Here is a 24,305-nt window from a genome sequence, read left to right on the forward strand (position 1 = left end):
AGCTTCGGATCCCCGGCCTGGCCGAAGAGGACCAGCACCGTGCTACGGCCGCCGCCGCCGGCGCCTCCTCCTTCTCCCGCGCTGCCCAGGCCACCGCCGCCGCCTACAAGTCCCGTCACGCCCCGCGCCGTCGCGGCCGCTGCCGTCGCGCCCCGTCCCCCCTCCCGCGCCGCTCCCCGCCCACTGCCGGCAGCGCACGCGCAGCGGGGGCGGCGTCCGGGGCAAGTCTCCCCAATGTAAGATGGTGGCCGGGCTGGCAGCGGAGCGCCCCGAGCTCGGAGATCGTCCGTCCCTCGCGTAAAGGTCGTCGGAGCAGCCGCCCGAGCGCCCGACCGGCCGCCGCCGCACGTCCCGCCCCAGGAGCGCCGCTGTGGGTTTCTCCCCTCCGCTTCTCTCTTTCCTCGCCGCCTCTCTCCTTCCCTCCCCACCCTTCTCCTTTTCCCCTCGCCTCCTTTCCCGCACGCTCACTCACTCACCCACCCGCCCGGCCGCCCCCGCCGCGCCGGGCAGCCTGAGAGGGAGAGCCGCGCACACGCACCGCGGGCCGGGCAGGCAGGAGGAAGGCGGGTGAGTGTGAGCTGAAGGCCGGGCCGGGGAGGGAAGGAGGGACGGAAGGAGAGACGAGGAGGAGGCGGGGGGGAGCCGGGCCGCTCTGACTACGAGAGCGCCGAGGCTTCGCTGGGACGGCGCAGGCCGCAGCCCACCCGCCGGTGCAGCCCCGGCGACGGGAGGACGCGCCGGGCCGCTGCCGGGCGCCGAGGGCACCGGGCCGTGAGGAGAGGGCGCGGGGGCGAGCGGGCGGTTCCTCCTCCCCAGGGGCGCCGGGGAAGGGGCTCCCTCCATGTAGCTGCCCGGAGGAGGCTGTATTTATTTCCTCCTCGCCCCCTGCCTCCGGTGCGGAGAAGCCCTTGGGCCAGGCCGGGCCACCGGCCGGGGTGGTGGAGGGACGGTGGCCCCGGAACCGCTCGCATTTGCCGGGGCAGGCCGGCGCGGCCAGGCGCGGGCATCGCGGCGTGATTCACTTAGAATTTGCGTGGAAATTTCCTCTCTCCCCTTCTTCCTCTTCCCTGGAGCCAGGCTCCATTTCTTCTTGTGATATGCACTTTTTTCCTGAGGGAGAGGCAAACAGATGGTGAATGGCAGCCTCTTAATTTTGGTGTTATTTTGGACAGTCCGTGCAACCCCTCCTGAGATTTGTCTGTCAGTAAAATAACCGGTATGTAACTTTCTGTCTCATGCTTGCAAAATCCTAGAAGCCCTTTCCATTTTGTGCATTAGCAGAAGCAAATGACAAGGTTGTGTGTATGAGTGCTTGTCCTGCTTCTATCGACAGTCCTACAGCTCTACCTGCCAGTTTAAAAGTGAGAAGCCAGTGCTTTTGTATGTACAGGAAAGGGGAGGGAAAATACACTAGATAATTATCTTAAAATGCTTTGCTACCATACCAGAAAGGATTTAATTGTCCATGGCTTGTATGCTTCTGTCAGTGTGGTAATACCAAGTATGCCGTTCACAGGAGAAAGCAATTCTCTCCAGAGCCTGTGTTAATGTAAGCAAAACCTATCAGCTGGTTAAAGCTGTGGAAATGCTAGACGTGCAGATGTTGGCTTACTCCTGTCCAAAAGTTTTAGAAGTTAATGTTGGCCAGTCACATGTTTACTGAGCCTGTACAGGTTTCTAACTCTCTGTGTTTTAACTGTCTGTATTTGGCTTTAGTTTTGAAATGTCTTGACTTGAACATCCCTGTACTTTGACTTCATATTCATGTAAACATGGTGTCTGGCACTAACAGAAGAGCACACATACTGAAAGATGAGTATGTAGAAGAATGAAATTTTTTCTAGCCCCTTTCACTGCTTAAAAAGGAAAGAGAAAAAATAAAATACAGGCTTATGAAGAGCAGGGAATAAAACAGCTGTTTGACTCAAGAGAGTGAATTAGTTTCAGATGGCCTACAAATAGTCAAATATACTGCTAGTTTCTTAGCACCTCTGTAATAACGTAGTGATCTAACTTGTGGTCTAGGATTCAGCTGTGCTGCACCTTAGGCTTTTGGAATTCTGAGATAGAGTTTCCATTTCATAAACAAGATGAACACATGCAAGTGTTTAGAAATGCTTGGCAGTTAAACTTGGCTGAATTGTAAACCGAGTTCATTTTAGGGGAAAATATTGTTTTGGAAAGGGGAATACAGTGAAAAAATTTTGTCTTCTTTTGATTTGCATGTTTCTTCAGGTGCCTTTTTGTTAGCTTTTAAAATTAGGAGTGTTGGAGGATCCTAACAGTTTTTTTCTTTACAGAGAAAAGGTGGTGAGTGTCTGTCAGGAATAGTGCTCTACAAGTTTCTTGGTAACTCAGAAAGTTTAACAACATCCTTAGAGTGGCCACTAAATAAAAATCTTGGATTAAAAAGGCTGGTGAGAGAGTGTACATAAGTATGTAGCTTTTTTATTTAATTAAAAGTAGTCTTTATGTAGAAATACATGTTTTCCTTCATGGCTATTGTTTATAGAAGTTAGGATATTATTTGTGATTTAAATGTTTTTAAAATAGCTCTGACTGAGATCCTAAGTATGGGCCCTGAAGGCTGAACTCTGGCAGCTATTTCTCAAAATCTCACCTGCCTCTTTGAAATAAATAAGATTTAGACTGCTCTGTAAGCACAGGTAACTGTTAAGTGGCTGATCACAGATTGCATCTTGGGCCTTGGTTGCTCTGGTAAGATGAGGCTGATCTATAGGCCTTAATACATGCTGAACAGAAATTACTTGCTCAGCAAGACTGCTAGGGTCAAGGGTTCCTAAACTTTCACACGGAGAATAGTGCCTTAGGTTGTACAAAGCACCTCTTGTCCCTCTTGCAGTTACGCTGTATTGCTGTGATAACTTGAGTAAGTGCATATGTGGAAGACTGCATAACTTACCTTACTTCAATGTCCTGTCCTGCTGAATGCTTTCTCTCTTCAAAGATGTTCATGCTTGCTTTTTTTTTTTTTTTTCCCCTGTGTTTATCTTTCTACCTGCTTAGTCCCCTTTTTATCAGATAGTAACTGTGTAAGGAGCTAGAGCTTTATGAATAAATAGTCCCCATCCCTCTGGGCTGCCCTCTTTGTTTCTTGGAGAATAGTCTATACATTTATTCCTTTCAGAATGTTGGTTAAGATTTTTTAAGATTTTAACAACTGTAAACACTTTCCAGACTTGGAAAATTAAGTATAGCAGCAAATGGTTTGGTATGGCTTGAGCTGCTGCTCAGACCTTCTGGTTCTTCGTGTAATTAAACTGGGAAGGCAGTGCAAGTGTCTAGTAGGAAATATGAATATAACATCTCTAAGTAAAAGCATGTGTGCATTTTTGCATTATACTATTTGGAGAAGTTAGGTGCATTATTTTACCAAACTGAGGTTTTTTTCTGTCACACCAGAAACTTTTCTGTGCTTGGTTATGTCAGATGGTGTTTTTCTTGCATGAGTTTGTAAAAGGAATCTTCATTGTTTCCTTATTTCAAAATTGTGTTCAAGATTATACAGATTTAGTGAGTATTCAGAATACATGGTTTTGGCTTCTGCTTAGCTGTTATTAGAATGGCTGCATCAGCTCAAAGGGAAGAATTGGTGTTTAAACTAGTGATTTCCACATAGTACTAAGATCAAGTAAGTTTTGTAGTGATATGTTTTTTATTCTTTCCTTCCACTTGGCTGTTCTGAGAACTTGACAACTCCCAGGTATTTCTAGTAGGAGTCTACCATCATTTAAATGCAGCTTGCAAGTGTTTTCTAAACGTGTAGGCACAAAATAAGGTTTTCGTAAATCCCATGCATGTGCTTTAATAACTTGAGGAAGCCTGCATCCAAAGCTATCGAGACAAATACAGGCCAGGGGAATGAGACTTTTCATCCTTCCCTGTGTATCCTGAAAGCTATGTACTGTGTTTTTATTCTGGAGCAGAATATGTTAGTGTTGATTTCATATTGATTAATCAGTCATTAGTATATTTTTATTAAAGTATTTCATCTGTTGCTGGTTTTCAAATTGGGGAAAAATAGGTTGGGATCAGTATAAGGGGAATTTTTTTATCCTTTAGTCACTGAGTTAAAAATAAAGGTGAATGTAGAGATCAAGCAGACATGTTACTGAACTTGGTGGAAAGGGAGCTTGGATCTTTGCTAAGGCTTGTTGTCTGATCAGTGCTGTCTGATTTTGAGCTGGTTCTGTTCTCTTGAAAGGGAAGAAGGGAGAATCTCATCTGTCTGTGAGTAGCTTTCTAACATGCTGTGATTCCAGCATCTGTTTCTTCTAGCTCACTGTTGTCTTGAGAGCAATAGATGCCTAATACAAGGTGGGTTTCAACTGACTACAAAATCTGATGTAAAATAATTGTACTTCTGCATATCTTGTTTGTGAGATGGAGGGTCCCTTGTTGTAGTGCAGGTTCTTGTCCTGTCCCTTTCTGGGCTTTGAGTGTTTTACTTTTCTCAGCTTAGCAGCCTTTCATTGCTGGAAGGTGATACTGCAATATTTTACATTTGATTGCAAGTATCAATTATTAGTACTAGAAATTTGGGGTGGTGTTTTTGTGTTGTTAGGGTTTGGTTTCCTTGTTTTCTTTTTTCAAAACAAATTGCAAAAGTGGCAGCACACTGTCTTCACTTCTAATGAGTTCTTCAAATTTGGAACAGGATCACATGAGCTTTGTAGGGATGGCCAGAAAATGTCATAGGCGTGTGTACTGTGATTTGCAAGTAGTGCTTCATCCCAGGTTTTACTTTGGCCCATTTTTAGGCCTTTTTTGCAGTTAAGTGCTTATGTTTCAGACTGCTGAGGCCTAATCTTTTCCTTGCTTAACAGAAGGGTCATTTATTTTTTTCCAGTGTGAATGTTCTTAAACATTTTCTTCCATATAAGATTTGATACACAAAAGTAGTAACTAAAAGGGTAGCAATCTTACTCCTTGTAGGATAAAATACACTGCATAGGAGGACTTGCTAACAGTTTTTCAGGTTAATTTGTTTCAGGAACACTGAATTCGACAGATGAGATTTATTTGCAAGCAGGCTTCATGTTGTATTTTGGTTTGAAGTTTCTTTCGCCAATATAGATTTAATGTGGATCCTGCTTGAATAGTGTATACTAATTTTAAATTGCAAGATATATGAGCTAAAACACCTTGAGTATGAAATACTGTACTTACAGAAGGAGTAGTTTTTTTATTTCTAAACCTGTCTCTTATTACATCTTACAGTAAGTTGCTGTCTTAAAAAAAACCCCAGAATTTGAGTGCAGGACTGGGAGGAAGTAATTATATTTGTATGTACTTTGGAACTGCCTACCTGAGGGAGTTTGTGATAGAAGTTTTGATGAAGGTTATGTCCCAGATAGGTAAGCATGTGGTGGCTGTTGTTCAGAGTTTGTTTTCTGCTGCAGCCTAGAATTATAGAAAAGCAGGATAGGGAAGAAGTATGCAGCAATAATCACTAGTTGTGGGGAGAAAGTATTCAGCTACTTTTTTGTCTTTCTTTGTCTTCTTTCCAGATATAATGAATGAAGATAGGTATGTGTAGCTATAGCTGTGCTTGTCAATTAAAGACTTAAAGCTTCTCTATGATCTGTAGATATTACCTTGGGCTGTTGGACATTGCAAAAATAGAAACTATTCCCTGTCTTTGAAGAGCTCCTGCTTTCATGACATGTGACTTTTTTTCATTGAATGAAATCTAGAATTAGTCTTCGGTATCTCATTCATAAAATGAGTCTGTCCCCTGAGAGCTCTTAAACTAGCATAAAATAAGAGGCCAAAACTTGCTAGGCCAAAATTATTGTTTATAGATCAGCATGCCCAATAGTTAATTTGAATGCGTTTCCTTCAATCAGTGTGAACTAAACTCCTGAAGTTATGTTAAACACACCAGTCTGAATGAGAGAGGCCCAGTAGCATTAATCCAATTTGTGTAGTGACTTAATCTTACTGCCATTTATCATGTAACTGTTGCTCCTCTCAACGGGCCTTCTTGCATGTGTTTCTGTTGATCATTTAGCATGTTGAGTCCCTTTTCCTAAGCAGGTAATCTTCCCTTTTATGAAACTTCATCCTAGGTTAAGGGTCAAGTAATTTGTAACTCAGGAACCATGTTAGAGAAGTTAGAGCTTCTTCCCATCTTTGAAAGCTCCTTTGCTAATCCTTTCATTTAGTAAAACATATATTTAACATATTAATGTGGTTTCACAGTTAGTTGAAAACTGGTTAGAACTGGCTAGAACATAGGTGGAAAATCTGAAACTAGAAGACTATCACTGGTTTTCCTTTACATAACTGTTAGTGTACATTGAAAATATGGAAGAACAGCTGGGAAGTTTAAGGAAATAGCAGCTCTTATATCAGGCTGTCTTCTGCACACAGGTAGTGTTATCATCTGACTGGATTACAGTCTCATTTGAGTCTTGAATAGTGGTTATAATGGTAAGCATGCTTCAAGGTATGTCAATTCTCATGTTTTCACCAGTGTAATGGCTTCCTCTTCTCATTGAGCCCTTTTAGAGATACTAATTTCTTAAATTTTTTTTCTCATGGTCTCATTCTGATTTAACTTGAGGCTTGTGATTCTCTGGGGGTGGGGCAGGGGCTTACCTTGTATGAGAACTATTCTTCTGGTTACTACAGTATAAATACACATCACGTGTATTTGTGAGCACAGCTCACAGTTGGTGAGAGCCAACTATGTTGTGTGACCACATGACTCTAACAGTCCGAAGAAAACACCATACCTTAGGCAGAAAATGCTTATAATTGGTTCTGTAGTATCTCTTCATGGGAAACCAGCTATTTGTTTTTGACTTCAGTGTCCAAAAAGAGAACACTACGCAGCTGTCTTTATAAGGCAACCTGCAGTGGCACATGGTTTTTATTCCTTGAGCATAGTATAGAGTATAAGTAAAGTGAAGAGGCAGAAAACAGGCAGTTTTGGAGTAAAATGGTTATTTTGCCTCTCCTCATAATTAATACCAGTTACTGTGAGGGTCGTTGATAAAAATTCTTTGCACATATCTATTGAACTATTGACCAGAGGTGAAGCGAACTTTGTTTTCAAACATATGTAATTTGGTGTAATGAGGTGAGAGGGAGGGTCGGGTTCCTTTTGGCATTTGCAATGCTGTAGTCATCCACTCTTAACAAATGAGCCACTTAGTACCAGCTGTTGTTTCTGCTGTATTCAGTGTGTGCCACTTCTGAAAGCATGGTGAAGGTAACTTCTGCAGAGGTGCAGTGCAGCATCTTTTGATTGTACTGTTTTTTCCTGAGACTTGTGATGGACTTAAAAAATACCATAGTATATGAAAGTATAAGGAAGGAGATGGACTCAGTGTCACTCTGTGCTTTTTTTTTGGTTTTTGTTTTACTTTTTTATTTAATAAATATGAAGTCAGATATCAAAGAGCATCTTCTCAAAGCTGACATCAGCATAAGTTTTTCTGAGGCATCCTTAATGTCTTCATTTTATATTTTGTTTCTTCTGGTTTTAAAAGAAAATCTATCAGCCAGTTCTGTTCTTTCAAGGCGGTTGTTTGATTTTCTTACGGGTTTTGGTTTGCATCTTATATGGGCTTAGGCTTCTCCAAAGGAACTGCATTCAGCTGGTCTTGGTTGGTAAAACCTCAGAGCTGTCTCTTAGTATTAAAAAATTCACTGCATTTAAAGGGTATGTTGGGCAAGTATATTTGCAGTCAACTTGAACTTTTGTGATTTTTATAACGTATATTTGTCACAATCTGACAAATTGGTTGGGATTTCATTCAGCAAATGTCTCCTTAACTTCACCTCCTTGAGTGAATGCAGCTCCAGGTAGTGAAGGTAGCAGTAGAAAGAATTTATATAAATCCAATACTATGCATCCTGCTTAAATTTGTGGAAGCTGATACTGTTACTTTTCATTGTCCTCCCTTTCTTCTTCTGAGAAATTGCTTTATATGTGTGTCTCTAAAACTTGTTTACTACAGTGTATGGATTATCTTCATGCAGTTCTCTATGTATCCTCACTGGGATAAAGGTGCTTCCCTCAATGCAGGTCTTGATCTTTCTCAACTTTGTTTTGTAGTAACAAATATGTATTTTCCTGAAAAGCAGAAGTAGGCAATTGTTGCTTGTGCATCAGATATGTGGGAATGGGTATTTATGATGTGGGTGAATATTGTACAAAGCAGCTACCTTTCTTTCTAGCAGGTATGTGGAGTATGAGTGATAGGAGGGTTCTTCCACTCTGAAGCTTTTCTGTGCTTCTTATTAAATTAACTGTTTGCTTTTTGAAATAAATCTCATTTTTTAAATTACAGAATGGAAAGTAAAGTAAAAATCTAAGTATTCTCTGTAGAAGCCAAACCACCTCCAAACCAGGATTGAGTGTGATTGTAACATGGTAGATGTTGTTACCATTTTCTGTTGACTCAGATGTCAGTACATGTTATTGAAACAGCATACTGCTCTTGTTGGAAGCAGATGATGTCTTAAGCATAGTATTCTTATTTTTCATACTGAACTACAAGACAATCTCTTTCTTCAGCTAATAGAATTGATAGTTCATTGGATTTATTTGCTCTTGTATTTTAATTAGCTGTACCTTTTATGTTATCCAGCTGTTTTATAAATTACTAGAAGAGATACCTTATTGCCTTGAATTATGTGCTAGAGAATTTCAGATTTTAGAGAAGCTTCACCTTTTGTCATTTTCAGCATGAAACAAGAAAAAAGCCACAGGCCTCATTTCCACCTACTTTCAGATAGTGCCATTAATTTGAGCAAAGAATGTGTGCTCTACTTGGAGTTGACTTTACGTGCCAGATACACATCAAGAAAAAACTGAAATGGTTCACTCATTTATTTTTTTCCATCAGTCTTTGCAGTTACTAGCTACAGGGGCTAATGCTTTACTTCATTCTTGAAAAATTCTAAGTGTAGGTACATTGGTATAACTGCAGTCTCTATAAAGTGGAAGGGGGTTTGTATGTGTTAAACTTCCATTGTATCTTTACAGTTCCACTGTGCCTTGTGTATTTACATATTTAGACTTACATTGTGTAACAGCAGTGCTCATGGTAGGGAATTGTCATAATAAAACTTTTATTTTTGAAGCTAATATTGCAAATGTGGGCAGTGTTTCTCTGTTTCAAACATGTTCTCTTACTTCATTAATCTATTCCATTTGGTAAAATTTACTGCTTAAGTGTTTGTAGGATCACAGCCTTAATTTGTAGTATTTTGGTTTCCTGCCTTGAGCACTGCCTAAATACAATTAAGTTCTAAGGCATTTCTGTGTTGACTTAGGTTTAAAGGGGAAAGTATAGAGAAGTTCATAGAATCACAGAATGGTTTGGTTTGGAAAGGACCTTAAAAGATCATCTTACTCCAACACCCTTGCTATGGGCATGGACACCTTTCACTCGTTTGGGTTGCTCAAAGCCCTATCCAGCCTGGCCTTGAACATTTCCAGGGATGGGACATCCACAGCATCTCTGGACAGCCTGTTCCAGTGCCTCCCCACCCGTGTAGCGAAGAATTTCTTCCTAACTTAGAATTTAAATCGACCCTCTTTCAGTTCAAAACTTTTACCCTTTGTTTGTCCTTTCGCTTCACTTCCTGAAAGTCTCTCCAAACTTCTTGTAGGCCCCCTGTTAGATATTGGAAGGCTGCTATCCAAATCTCCCTGGAGCCTTCTATTCTGCAGGCTGAACAACCTCAACTTCATAGGAGAGATACAGCGGTCCTCTGCTCATCTCTGGCCCTTTCTTGCACCTGCTGAAGCAGGTTCCTCTATTGTGCTGGGGGCCCAGTTTGTTATTCAACAAATAATTTTCTGATTCCCAGTTGTCCACTGTTCATTTAGCTGTGGCTTAAACTGACTTGCCTCTCCTGACTCTGTAGTGAGGAGCAAACATTGTCACATTTTGCAAAAGTCAAGTTTGCTTTTTTCCACTTGTGACTAAAGATACTGAGTGTAAATAAATGGCTGAGAGTGAACCTGGGGGTGGTGGTTGCTGTCTCACAAGTTTTAGGATGAGGTTGAAGAAGCTGACCAAATCCTCCTTGTTCCCTGTATTTCTAGATAGTTTCTCAAGGATTCTGAAGAATGATTTTAAGCCTGTGCAAGGGTTTTGGTTTTGGTTTGTTTTTTTTTATTTGTATGGATTTTTTTTAATAGGCTGGATGAGGAATACAGACCTTTTTCTGGTATATTTGCTCCCCTTGAGCTGTGAATGAAATAGAGCATGTGGGTTTTCCAGAGAAATATGGAGGCCTGTGGAGAAGATTGCTTTTTTTTCCGTTAAGGAAGCATCACTGTTTCTTCCAGTATATGTAGCCCCCCTCCAGCCTTTTCTTCTGAGAAGTGCTAGAGCACAACATACTGATAGGAGGTATGAGATAAAGCTTTGGATACATTTCTTCTTCTCTCCCTCCCCTATCTCTGGGATTTCTTGACTGACTAGTCATACTGTGAATTTTCCAGTGGTTAATAGCTCCTGATGTTATTTGCTTTGTCAGAGTGTGGGACTTTTTCTGAAGAGCTGTTACTGTCCTAAAATATCTTACTGTTGTCTGATAAGTAGCTTTGGAGGATTGGGAAGACTGATACAGGAACATCTGCGTGTAATTATTGATAGGGTACTATACCTTACCAGGAATTTGTTCCAGGTGCTGGAATACTTGTGGTGTCTTTGTTAATGTCTTCATTTTTTGTTGTTGGTTTTTGTCTAAACCAACAATGCCCTAATAATAAGTACTCTTATTCTCCTCCTTGATATATTTCTGGTCTTTGAGGCTTGGTTGTTGGTTGGTCTTTCCTTTCCCCTTCAGTTCAGGGCATCTTTTTTTCCATGTAAGTATCTCTGTGTGTGTATAAATATGAGCTTGTAAAACTACAACTCTTCATTCAACTGTATGATTTTTTTTTTAGAAATTCAGCCATAACTTTTAATTCTAGTTTAGAAAAAGATGTTGAACAGGATATGTTCTCTTTAGAGTTGCTGTACATTGTAGAGAAGGGTTATAGTGAGCAAGGAAGGCAATGTATAACTCATTTTAGCTTGTACTAGAGCATATTTTAGTATGAGGTCTTAGTTCCTACAGTTGTATCTGGGGAAGTGCAGGAATAAAGATAACAGCTGCTTTGAATCAAAACTTTGTATTGTGTTGGAAGACTTTAAATCTAGCAGATGTGTGTAAGAAGTAACAGTTTGCTAAAATTCTGTCTGCTGTTAGGGAAGTGCATCCTCTGGCTGCAGAAAAGACTTTGGGAAAGGAGGAACTAATGGTTGGAGTACCTATGGGCGTGCTGTTGAGAATACTGAGCCAAGCTTGCAGTGTGTCAAGTCAGGCAAGAGACAGCAGGCAAGAATGAAAATAACTTCATCTAAGATGAACATGTTTCCATATGGAGTGGGACAATTATTGGGACAGGTGAAAGAGGTTCTGCAGTGTCCAGCTTTGAATGTTTTGATGCCCAACTTGATACAGCACACTGTAATACAGACTTAAGTTGCCGATTTTGATTTGAGAAGGAGGTTGAATAGGGAGCCCTAGAGATCCTTTCCAACTGGAATTATTCTGTCAATCTGTACCAAAAACTGAAATCATCCTCAACTTCATGAATATAAAATTGTCCATGTTAGAGCTTGAAACTAAAAATCAATGATGAGCCTATAAACTTACACGAGGTTTAACAAGACCAGTGCAAGGTGCTGCACCTGGGTCAGGGCAATCCCTGATATCAACACAGACTGAGGATGCACAGATGGAGAGCAGCCCCACTGAGAAGGACTTGGGGGTTCTGGTGGATGAGGAGCTGGACATGACCCAGCAATGTGCACTCAGCCCAGAAAGCCAATTGTATCCTGGGCTGTATCCAAAGGAGTATGGGCAGCAGGGTGAGGGAGGGGATTCTACCCCTCTGCTCTGGTGGGACCCCACCTGCAGTGCTGCATCCAGCTCTGGGGTCCCCAGCACAGGAAGGACACAGACCTGTAAGAGCATGTCCAGAGGAGGCCACCAAGAGGTTAAGAGGGATGAAGCACCTCTTCTTTGAGTGAGTACAGGCTGAAAGAATTGGGATTATTCAGCCCAGTAAAGAGAAGGCTTTGGGGTGACCTGGTTGCAGCCTTACGGTACCTGAAGGGAGCCTAGAAAACAGATGGAGAGGGGCGTTTTACAGCATCATGTAGCGACAGACTAAGAGTGGGTTTAGCTTAGATACTAGAAAAAATTCTTTACTGTGAGGGTGGTAAGGCATTGGCACAGGTTGCCCAGGGAAGCTGTGGATGCCCCATCGCTAGAAGTACTTAAGGACAGGAGGGATGGAACTCTGAGCAACCTGGTCTGTTGTGAAAGGTGTCGCTGCTCTTGGCAGGGATGTTGGAATGAGATGATCTTTAAGGTCCCTTCCAATCCAGGCCATTCTCTGATTCTGTGTTAATAGGCTTAAAGCGAATATTGTGGCTTCAGTGGAAATGCTTATTTAGGTTTATTTAAAGTTAAAGTTACTCTTTGATGTAAATACTGAATCTCATGGATGTAATGCAGAATCTTTTAATCTCTTGCACTGACACAGGATGTCTATCTTCCTAAAGTTCCATGTGGTTGGTTAAAATCTCAATTGATAAAATGATCAAAAGGGAATGGGAAAATACCAGGATTGCCAGTGATGAGCAATGGGATGATGTGCTTAAAACTTGAGAAAATGAGTGCTAATGGGATCCCTCTAATTGCTTCAGGAGTTGTTTGGCTACAAAGTACCACACCTGAAATGTTTCTACACCAATGCAGGTATCATGAGGAACAAGCAAGACTAGCTCCACACTTTGGCCCAGTCCCAGAAATTTGATATTGGTGTAAGTGAAACCAGGTGGGAGGAGTCTTGTGATTGAAGTACCCTGTCGGATGGTTGCAGGCTCTTTAGGAGGGGTAGGCAGGGCAGAAGAGGTGTGGGGGGATGAGAAGGGGTTGGGTGAGTGAGGGTGGCATTTTTTTAAATGGAAGGGATAGAATTTTTGGAGTGTACAGTTGTAGGTGACACATTCAAGAAGCATTTGGACAATGTTCTCAGGAACATAGTGTGACTCTTGAGGTGTCCTGCAGTGGGTCAGGAGTTGGACTCCGTGATCCTGGTGGGTCCCTTCCAACTCGGCTTATTCTATGATTCTATCAACTTTTCTGTACACTGTCCATGGTACTGCAGTTTTGCAGACATTTCCCTTCCTCAGCTGTAGTCAGGCTAAGAGTCTGTTGGTATAAAAGTGATTTAATATTGAAGTTGGGCTGGATTGTGTGTGTGGGGTGGTTGTGGGTGTTTTTATTCCAGTCTCCCTTGTAAGGTTTTTCTTGTTTGTCCTTCAGGTTAGGTACTTCGTCCAAAGCCCCAGGAGTAGCAACAGTGCTGTATTTGGTTAAATGTTTGTTTCTGGAGTTGTGTCTGTGTAGAAAGCAGGAGAAACACACGTTACTTCTGTTGGCTAAAAAGCACAATTTTGATAATCCAGAGTAATTTCTCCAATTTGTAACTGCAAGTACACTATGATTTATCTTATGGCAGAATTCAGTCTAAGACCTTTAGGTAGCTTCAGTGTGATGATCTGGACTATGAATAGGGCCCCTAATGAAAGATAAAATTAGGTGTTGAACATCGTAATGGTGTTTCATATCTTCTGCAGAGTCTCTTGGGAGAATGAAGGAAAATCTGTTCTTAGCAATTATCATCTTTGCATTATACCAATAGGTAATGTCCTTTACACTAGTTATGCCAGATTTTTCAGGTATTCTTTTTCAGGTTTGGGAATTTTGTTTGAGTAATTAGAAAAGTGTTTTTAAACTAACCCATTATTATGTCAGTATTGCCCTTAGATGAAATCTGAAGGATATGTAATTTTTCAGTGCATTAGGACTTGTATTTTCTTTAAAAACAAAGCACTGGACCGTAATTATCACTCTTTGACTCTTAAGACTTGTAGGTGTTTAATGGCACTTGCAAAGTAAAACTAATTAGGGATCGATAATAAATACATGAGTTTGTATAGAATGCTGTAAAGGAAGTGTTTGAGTGAGCTTTTTGTGTTTCTAGTACTATTCTTCGTTTCTTTTTTTCTTGAAACTGTTGAACATAAAAAGGTGTTTTCTGTTGCAGGTTGTTTATTTCCCTACTATATAATTCATCTGTGGATTACATCTGTAATAATTGTCTTTGTCTAAAAATGGAAATGTAACATTTGTAACAAGTGTAAGCTTTTTTGAAAGGTAGTGAGGAAGGGTACTTATATATGTTCAATTCTGCATCATAGTCCTGTTATAGATAATTAGTATAAGAAAATGATTCTGAAGGAAGAAATGGCTTTTAAAGGTTGATGAAAGTTGAGAAGCAGATCTTGTGTTTTGTGGAGAGCAGTAAAGTGAACTTTTCAGTTTAAGCTGTTCCAAGTTAAGGTTTTTTTCTGTGCATGGTAATAAGGAATTCTAAGAGTATGCCACTGCAGTTCTGTGTAAAATACTTGGCATTATTTACATATGTATGTATGTAATGAATTTTGTCACCTATACCCCAAATTTGTGTTGATCTGTGAGAAAAGAGCAAATGCGAGATGTGTAAACACATTTGAATAGAAAGCAGATGTACTTGAGATGTTCACAATGATAATTCTGCCTATTAGAGACACTGTCTAATGACTGTCTAATGTATAATAGATATTACAGGGATTTTTTGGTCCCATTTAAACTGATGCAAGATGCTTATTTTACTGCTCAGTTAAAATATGCTGAAGGCTCTAGTTTTGTCCTTTTACCTCATCTGTAAAGATGTTGCTATAGTGGATAACTTACAATGTGTATTTTCCAAGAGCATCCTAAGGATTCCTTTTACCCCTCCCACCCCCTACGTGTGGCTATTTGTTTTCTCTGTCATGATGTCATGATGTAGTTGATTTTAATCCATTTACTTTCCAAATAACAGTGTTTCTCCTTTTGCTGTTCACTGACAGTAACAAGGTAAATTGCTATTAATTTTAATTCTTATGCAGACTCTTAAGATAAATTTATCTTTAATGGTGATAAAAATTTGGGACAGTAGCTTTGTATCAAGTGCTGAATATAAGTTATAAATAGGACCTTTAATATATCAGTCAGTAATTACTGAATTTTTAAAGCGTCCAACTTTGTCATCCTGTTCCCCTGTCCAAGATGAGGGCTGCAGAAGTAGTGTCTTGTTGGATGCAGAGATAGTACATTGTGTTAGATCAACATGCTAGTTCATTGTATGTGTTGGTTTAATAAAAGATGCAATCTCAACCTACAAACCCTGTGGCTTTTTTAGAGTGGGATGAATGTAGGAGTGTATGCAAGGCACAACGATGTGGCTTCTTCATCTTTGGCAGTCTCAGGACTCTGCAGAGGTGTGCTGTGCTAGGAGACAAGTTGTCTTTCCCTTCATGTTCACATTCATCTCTTGTGGCTGTGCTTGATCCCTGTCCTGCTGAAGGAAAAAGACATGTGCTGTGGGCACATGCTTTGTCTTTGGTACCTCTGTGTTCAGGTGTAGTAAAGTGACTTGTGACTTAATGTCGAAAACCTTTATTCTGCATAGTGATGTGCTATTTTATATGCCATCTGTGAATTTAATCTAGAGGGAATATTCTGTGTGTTCTAACATTCTTAGTCTTATGCATAGCCATGTTTTTCAAGGACTTAAAAACCCCTGTGACTATTAATGCCCTTTTAAAAGTGTTCATAACAATTTTTAGTCTTTCATAGAAATTATTTTCATATGAAAGTTCAAAAACTAAATTGGAGTTTTTATTGGAAGATAGTTACTGGGAACGTAGTTCTTTACCTTGAGATTCCTTGTGGAGGAGAAATAGTGTAAATAGTGTGTGGTTGGTTTGGAGCTCTTGCCTTACAGAGAAAGCAGCTAACCTGGCAGCTGTTGTAATCTGTTACCCTAAGGAATGGGGCAGTGGGAAGCATGTCCTTGCCATTGACTGATGTCAGCATGCTTTCCTCCGCCTGGGAGAGGATGTTATTTTTCTATTACTCTATAACTGGATTTCTTCTCTGCACTACCTACTCCACCCAACGAGCGTTTCCTTCCACAAGGTCAGGGAATTGAGTTGCTGACGTTCCAGCAGTAGCAAGAATACTTTATCCTTCTCCAAAGGTTTGCTGTTTATATAAGAGGTGGGAATTTATCTGACATTCTAGTATAAATTTGGGAATAGTGATGTAGTTGAAACCTGCATACATAACCAGATATTAATAAACAGAATGGAAATAAAATGGCAGGAGAACACCACAAAACCGAAGGTGCCTTTATTCAGCCTGACTTATTTATTGTCAGCTGTCTACAGCCACAGTAATGCTTTATAGACAGTCTGAGATACCAGCATCTTTCCACGTGCATTATCAATGTGAACTCTCAATATCATCTCATTTACCGATCTGTATGCACAATACTGGTCATGAGCCTTTTCTATTACAGTAGGTAAGGATAAAGCACTAACCTCTTCCAAAGACAAGTGGCCAGAAACTTAAAAATCAGATAAAAAATCAGATAAAAATCTGTAACTTTATGAAGTCAGAGGAGCAAAAGATACTGTATGTGGTCTTACGGTCTGTACAGATTACTTTATCCTCTCTTCATTATTGTATGGATCTGGCCCTTATGCAGATGGGTATTAAAAGAACCTGGAATGCGTAAACTATTCCTTGTCAGGAAGCAGATAACCTGGGTGCCATATCCCTGAATAATATGATACTCTGCTGCTGTCTCTCTCAAGTCCTCAGAAAAAAATGTTGAGAAATATATTTGTGTAACTCGGGGAGTAAATCTAGTGCTTTCATTTTGAAAGTGGACATTGCTGTTAGGGACAGCAGCAAACGCTCCACTCAGATGTATGAACAGTAATATAGGTTTTGGGTTGCTCTTTAAAGCACTTAGTTATTATTCAGCACCTTGCAGATGAAGACTAAGCCACACTGTGAAGTTTCTATTATATATTTGGAATCACAGACACTAACCCACACAAAAGTAGCAGTACAATATGACGCTTTGTTTTATTTTCTTACTTCTGCACATACTTTTCAGATAGAGTATCTGTGTCTTTAAGACTAATTTTGAAAGACTTTTAATTATCAAATTACACTCTGTGCTTAACTTTTCCTAAAGTATATTGCATGTCAGATACAGACGGTGGCGTCTGTCCTGTAGTAAGTACCCTTAGTAAGCATAAATGTAAAAAAGCACACATTTGTACTTCATTCTGGTTCATTATTATTTGGCCTCCTGATGCCAAGACCCTAGAAATTCTGAACAGTAAAACAGAGTGAGTGGGTTATTTTTATTACAGAATACAACTGGGCTGATTTAGGTTTATTGAATATTAATTTTTCAAATACCTTGATTAGCAGGGGTTTATGGCTGTTTATAACAGCTGTATAGGTTAGCCATTATCCCTTTTAAAAAGATTTGGAAATTATTTTCCTCCAAACTCAGAGCATCAGTTTTTTTTTTATAGAGAATCAATTTTTAGGCTATGTGTAATGCTGTAGTGATGTCCAAGACTCAAATATCACAAATCTTTGTAAATGGAATGTCTTAATGAAAAGAGACTGACATTGTCAGAAGAGTAGTCAGAAATTGTTGAGCACTGAAAACCAAAGCACAAGAGTCATTAACAGCACATCTCAAACATGTGGTCATAGCAGGGGAAGAGATCGCTGTTTTGCTGCTCACTGGATTCTGTTCCCAGGGGTCTTGTATGCTAGTCTGGACACACTGAACAAATCTGTCCTGAGTAGCTGGTGTACTTGGCCCAGTTTGCTGGAAGAGTAAGGAGACGTAAGGGTGCAGACACCTCTTGATTCTGATTCACTTCTGATTCGGAATTACCGATCCTAAATTGATGTGTGTGATAGATTGATTACATGGCTACTTGTAGTGTTAGGCTGGTTTGGAATCTGTTGCTCTTTTCAAATTGCTGTTTGGTACTAATTATGTTCTGAATAAAATACTAGGTGCTCTTTGTTTTTTGAAGAAGTCCTTGCAGCTTATAACTATTTCTTGGTGGCCTGCTTTGATACACTTTTGCATGGGTTTAACTTCTCTAAAGGAAACACTAAGAAAGCATTCCTGAGCCTGTAGAGGCCTCTTTCATGACCACTGTCTTGAAAGAAAAAGGATTGTTCTGCTGAAAGACTTATGATGGATTGCAGTACTGATCAAGAATCAAAAATATTCTCTCTGCATTTAATATTCTAGACCTACTGCCTTGAGACTTCCCTAGAATCTCTGTTCCTGACATTTTATCTAGAGAGACCTGTGTAGCCTTTGGCAGTGTTCAGCCGTGAGAACTTACGGTGATTATCACAGTGCTGGCCATGCAGAGTCTGGCATTGTAATAGACCACAATAAACAGAGCTTTTTAGTTGTCCCTGAGAATAATGTGTAGCCAATATAGGCATAGAGTCCAAAAAACTGTCTTCCTGACACTCACATCTCTGCCCCCAAACAAAAAATGTTTGCATGGTTACTGATGCAAGACAACTTTCTACTAGTATTTCTGGGGCATTAGTAATCAAGCTAAGGATTTTCAGGGAAGCTACAACTTTCTGGGAAGTCATGATGGCATACTAACTTTTTTTCCCCACTTGCTCTTTTTGATGCTTCCACAGTCTTTTAACCATACTAGGTTGGGGGGTGTGAAGCCGTAGTGTGGTAAACTACCTTTCATAAAGGCAGGGATCTCAGCTGCTGTGGAAGGCTACAAAGCAAACTCATTCAACTTGTTCTTGTAAAATGTAAGAAACATTTTACAAGTGCTTTCAGATTTTACTGAGGTCTAAACATTCAGCTGCCTAAGTCTATTTTCATTAGTCTCTAATACAATTAAGGAAGAAGTTCTAGATTTTCCAAGAGTGCAGCATACTTGCCGATATATTCTGAAAGCTGGTCCTGAATATAAGGGATGTGACACTTAACAATGGTATGAGTTTTCTGTTAGAGTTTCAAACATTGATTGTTTCAATAGCAACCTAATCCATAGATAATACTATGTTCTTATGAGTTCTCCTTAGCTCTTGAAATCTTGTGTAGTCCTATGTTGAGAAGAATCTGGGTGTTTTCTTGTGAAGGTGGTGTTACTACAATCATCTCAGCTTTGTTAGCACCAGCCCCCTGAATTCCCCTTCTGCAAGAGAGGTTCTGTACATGTAATGTATGATGTCTCCTTTATGTCTAGTGCAATGGTTGAGCACTTATATGGACCTTGTTTAGAAATGAGTGATTCTTCTGTAAAACAAATGGTGCTAAGAAGCTTGCAGCTTGGGTTAACATGCTAGACTTTCAAGGTTTAATGTTACTATTTCACAGTATAGGTGCTTTGTGGAGGGGCAAGGAAAAGACCTCACCTTGATTAACTACTCTTAAAAGGCTAACAATAGCCTCTTAAAACAAAATGCTCATATATTGACCTCCTTTGTTGCAATTCTTTGATACTTGTTGGTGTGATTATCATGTAAATCAAAAGTTTTCGAACACACTGAATTAATTCTTAGAACCATGACTCTGGGCTGTGATTGGTTTGGAGTTGTTTTTTTCCCCAAGAAGTGATTTAGGCTTTTCTCAAGTTCCTTTGATAGTGCCAGTTTTGTAAAGATGAGTAGATGCTTGCGTGCTGGTTGTATGAATGTCTACCTAGGGACTTTGTCTCTCATTCCTGTTTGTTGACATTGTATGTTTGATCACCAGAAAAAGTGAAGAGCAGCTTGGTTGTGGTACTGACCTCTCTGGGGTGCTTGCCCTTGTTGAGGGGACTTGGGGTTTCTCTGAACCTGCCCAGGCTACATGTGATAATTTGTTAATGCTCACTGACACTGGTTGCAGGATGTTCCCTGTACTCCTGCCATCCTCCTCATTACGGAAGAACTCTGGCTTTTTGATCCATTGTAGATCCTCATGCCTTCGATCCTAATGATAGGTTATTTTGATCCATGCTAGCCTTCTTTTCCTCTGTTTTATACCTATGAAGGCAGAATAAAATGACAACAAGCTTACTTTAGCAGCTAACTGGAAGGAACACTGGGATACAGGCTCATGTGACTTGACTCTGACTTACCTTATCATAAATACAGCATTAATGTAAAGTTTGGCCGCAAATGGTTGGCAGAAGTGGGCTCAAACTCTTAATCTGAACAAATAAATGATTAACTAATTTTCTTCCCAGAAATTTTATCCAAGGCAAAGTAAAAATGCATGGATTTGAACTCTTGATTATATTGTCCAGCTAAGAGCATTCAAGCAGAAAATGCTTGAAGATCGTCAAGATTCCCTCTAGGTGGAGAAAGATCATCAGAAGGTGTTGATCATAGGCTGCTGCCAGGTGATAAATATGGACCCTCATGGACACTGCTCAAACTGTGCATATAGCCTCTCTATTTTTTTTTTTTTGTCCCTGCACATTTTACATGTAGCTGTACCTGTAGTTCTTCATGACTGTGAGCTCTGTGTGTTTTGATGCTGCTCCTATCCAGAATTTACTTCTGTTGCTCTTTAGGTTAAAACTGCCTTCTTGGCTGTTGAAAGCCAAATGCTAAGAAGAATTAACAGTACCAGCATGAAAAACATGAGAGGAGAGTTCTTCTTAATTAGGCAGTATGAGGACATGTAATTTACTGACTGTACACAGGTTGGTCCTTTTTTCTTCAAATGTTTAAGATTTCAAATCTGTACAGATTATGTATGAAGTTGCAATATATTAGGAGGTGCTTGAATCTGGTTATTTGAGATCATGCTGTGCCAAGAAAAAAGTTTTATTTATAATAACAGGTAAAGAATACTATGGTCACAAGCAGCTTGTTCCAAGTGATGCTAGCAGTAGATCAGTTAGTCTCTTCTGTGAATGCCAAAGTTTTGGGGCTGGGTTATAAGTGTGTTGTTTTTTTTGTGTAATGATGTTCAAGTAATACTACAGAAACATCTGTCCTTCCACTTTACAAATAGATCAAAGGAATCTTGATTTAACTAATATCTTCCTCAAATTTTTCTTAGTTCCTAGTGACGAGAAAAGCATACTTATGGAGAGTATCTCAGTGCTATGGGTAAATGTTTATCCAGAATAGTATCTGGTATTGCTGGACACAGAAATGCTTTTTGCTGTAGATTTGGCTATGGTGTCTTTTAAAGTCTTGTAAATGAAAGCACTATGATACAACAGTGAATTCTGGTAATGTCAGGTAGTAGTAGTACCTGTAGTGTGAAAATAAGAGCAATGCAGCCGCAATTCTGCGCACGTAGTGCGAGTGTGGTTACGTCGCTGATTCAGCAGTTTGTAATATTAAATTAGCTTCTTGTAGGTTTTGTTGATCAGAAATGTAATTCATAAAATCCAACATAATCTCCTTATGTACTTCTACAAAGAGCTGTGAAATTTCATGGAGTATGTATCTGTCACCTGACTAACTCCTGGTAACCATCTTCAGGACTTTTAATGAAATTATGGTGGGAGAGCTTTTTCTATGTAAGTTAAATATGAAAATCTTTATGCTTTCCCTATGTTTTCTCTGTGAAGTACAGGCTCAGCAGTTAAGAACTAGGCTCCTCCCCAGTTGCCTGATCAACATATGTCACTGACAGGACTTCGTAAAAGTAAACCTGGAAATAAGTGACAAACTTGTAGAGACAAACACAGTGAAACTCTTAAGTAAAATGGCTCTTAAAATAAATATTAACTAGAATTTATAGCTCTTTTGCATAAAAAGTTTGTGAAGAGATGTATTCTTTACCTCATTGAAATTTGTTTCAAAATAGATCAAGCATTAATTGTTTGATTTTATAAATTTTTGCTCCTTATTTGTAGGAAGTAGAAACTGTATTGGAAAGTACTGGATAAAGAATGAATGTGCACGTATGGAGGGAGAAACTTCTGCCAACTTTTCAGGCCATGTGTACTAACACATTGGAGCTTCTATAATTATCAATGGAGGCATGAAATCACAGTTCTAGACTATGGGTTAGTAGATTCAAGATCTCTGTAATATTTAGTGATTGGGAATGTCAATTCACATGTCAGCATTCTGTAACTGATTGCTGATTGTCATTCTCTTTTTCCCAAACAGTGTATTTTTCTTGAAAATTCAAAGTGCAACTTCATTAACTTTGGTTTGATGCTCCTAAAGAGAAAATTCTGGCATTGTTCTTTGTGTGCTGAATCAGGAACACAGTCAGGAGATCTGTTTGATTTTTTTTTCTTTTCTTTTCTTTCTCCTTCTCTTTCTTTCTTTTCTAAGTGAGCTTATTCAAAACATATTCACAAACTATTCCACAGCATATTCAAAAACTGTGAGTTAAATGAAGAGAAATTACTGCTGAGTTACCTGTTTTAAAAAAAAACCCAAACTCTTCATCTTGGTCTGACCATATATAATCAGAGTCACTAAAAGGCAAAATACTTGGTTTGGACTTGGAAATACTTTAAATGGTATAGTGCAAAAAATCTGGTAGTCTGTCAGAAGCTGTTACTGCTCCAACAATTGTCCTCGCGTTCTGTCCTATGTAGAGGAGTGACAGCAACTGTCTATTGCTCCTACACCGTGTCTGCTAGGTCCAGAAGTATCAAGTGTTTAATAGTCTTTAAGTAAATAATTTTACTGTCTCTACTTCATCTTGACCTTTTCCAGCATGGCTTGTATGGTTATTACTGGGTGGGGGGGTTGATCATTCTCACTACTTAATCTCTTGTGGTCGTCTTCAGTTAAAGCTGATACTGTATCTGTGTTACTCAAACTATTCTGATTATCACAGTTCATACTTGAAAAGACTTGTGAAGGCTCCATTGCTTCATGGCATTCAGTAGGACACAGGATTTATTGTGAGGAATAAAGCTATAGTCTGGAGAATCAGTGTTGATTTGGATGGTTTGTAAGCATCCACATAATTTCAGAGTGAAATGATTCTTTTTTTCCCCGAGTTAATATCAGACATAAAATACAAACTGCTAGGGGAGGCATTGACATAGGTGCTTCACAGTTTGTGACCAGGGAAGTGATGCAGTAGTAGTTTGTGCTTCATACTAGTATAAGACAGCATCTCCAGTGTAGTACTCTGTGTGGCTGTTGACTTGTCAATCAATGTGTCACATAGCATACTTTATGCCAGTCTTCTAAATTCTGGCATTAGCTGCCAGTGAGTTTCCAGATGGAGTTTGTGCACTGAGAAGTGCATGGACTTTGACAAAGAGTTTTTATTCTTCTGAGCTCAATGCTTTGCATTATTACTTGATTAGCAGAAGCACTCAAGCTGGAATCACTGCTCATCCAGAACCTATACATGAGCTGTATAAGGCTTTCCTTCCCTGTCTTAAACTTGTTTTGGTGCTTTTCTCCCCTTCCAACCCAACTAAAAAGTCTTTTTGCTTTCATGGATTATGGAAAAGCACAAGAGATCTAATACTGTTGTTGCTCAGAAATCAGTAATTAGGCTGATGCTATGTTCATGTTTGCTGTGTAAAATGACTTGAAAGTTGCATAATAACTCTGTTGCTCTGTAAAGGTCAAGTTATTTGAAAATATTGGACAACGGCATGAGTTGAAGGCTAATAAAAACATTTTAATTGAGAAAGTGGAGAGGAAACAAATAAATATTAAGTCTTCTGTTACCTGTTTTTTGAAGGTTGTTCTAAATAAATTTTCAACACATACATAAAAAACTTTGGGAATTACTTAAAATTTCTTCTGTCTCGGATTTTGTGGTGTCTTATTTTGCTTTCCTAATTCCAAGGATGCTATGGAAGGGAATTGAGGAGTAGTTACTAACCCCAGCTGGATCTCCCATACCCTAGGTCTGATGTGTATTCAGCTGTGTTATTAAGCTTCAGAGTGAATAATTCTTAGTTTTATTCATGTCTCAGTAACAAGGAAAAAAGGTTATCTCATACATTGATTTAGACTCTATTCAAGAAAAGCATCTCAAACAGTCTGTGAAAACACAATGTTCAAGGGGGCTCTTGACTAGAGGCAAGGCATGTGGGGTGGTCAATCCTCCCATTTAGGCATAAACAGAAAATTTACTACTTGCCATGTGTCTTGTGTGAGGGATTTTTGATACTAGTATGTGGCTGCTATACTTCCCTGGTTTGTTATCACTTAATATTGCTGTGACAACTGGGCACTTCATAAGGCGAGTTGAAAGAATTTGGAAGGTTCCTGATACGCTTAGGTTGAGAGAAGAAGCCATAAGCTGTGATCATGCTGATTTGGGTTTTATCGCTAATATTCTATAAGCCATTTTGGTA

The 24,305-nt window shown here is 39.7% G+C and overlaps 1 protein-coding gene across 5 annotated transcripts in view; it reads left to right on the forward strand.

The window, feature by feature from the left end:
- The first annotated feature begins 211 nt into the window (after nt 1–211).
- CNOT4 (CCR4-NOT transcription complex subunit 4) overlaps nt 212–24,305 on the forward strand; it is a 76,441-nt gene continuing 52,347 nt past the window's right edge. For 2 of the 5 annotated variants that reach the window (XM_033514829.1, XM_033514828.1), the window contains exon 1: nt 213–567. The gene's annotated coding sequence lies outside the window, so the exon portion shown is untranslated. Of the gene's footprint in view, nt 568–24,305 lie in introns of all 5 variants that reach the window. The other 3 variants (XM_015627711.3, XM_015627712.3, XM_033514830.1) reach the window with 3 other exon arrangements.

Source organism: Parus major, chromosome 1A (assembly GCF_001522545.3).
Source record: "Parus major isolate Abel chromosome 1A, Parus_major1.1, whole genome shotgun sequence".
Lineage (NCBI taxonomy): Eukaryota > Metazoa > Chordata > Aves > Passeriformes > Paridae > Parus > Parus major.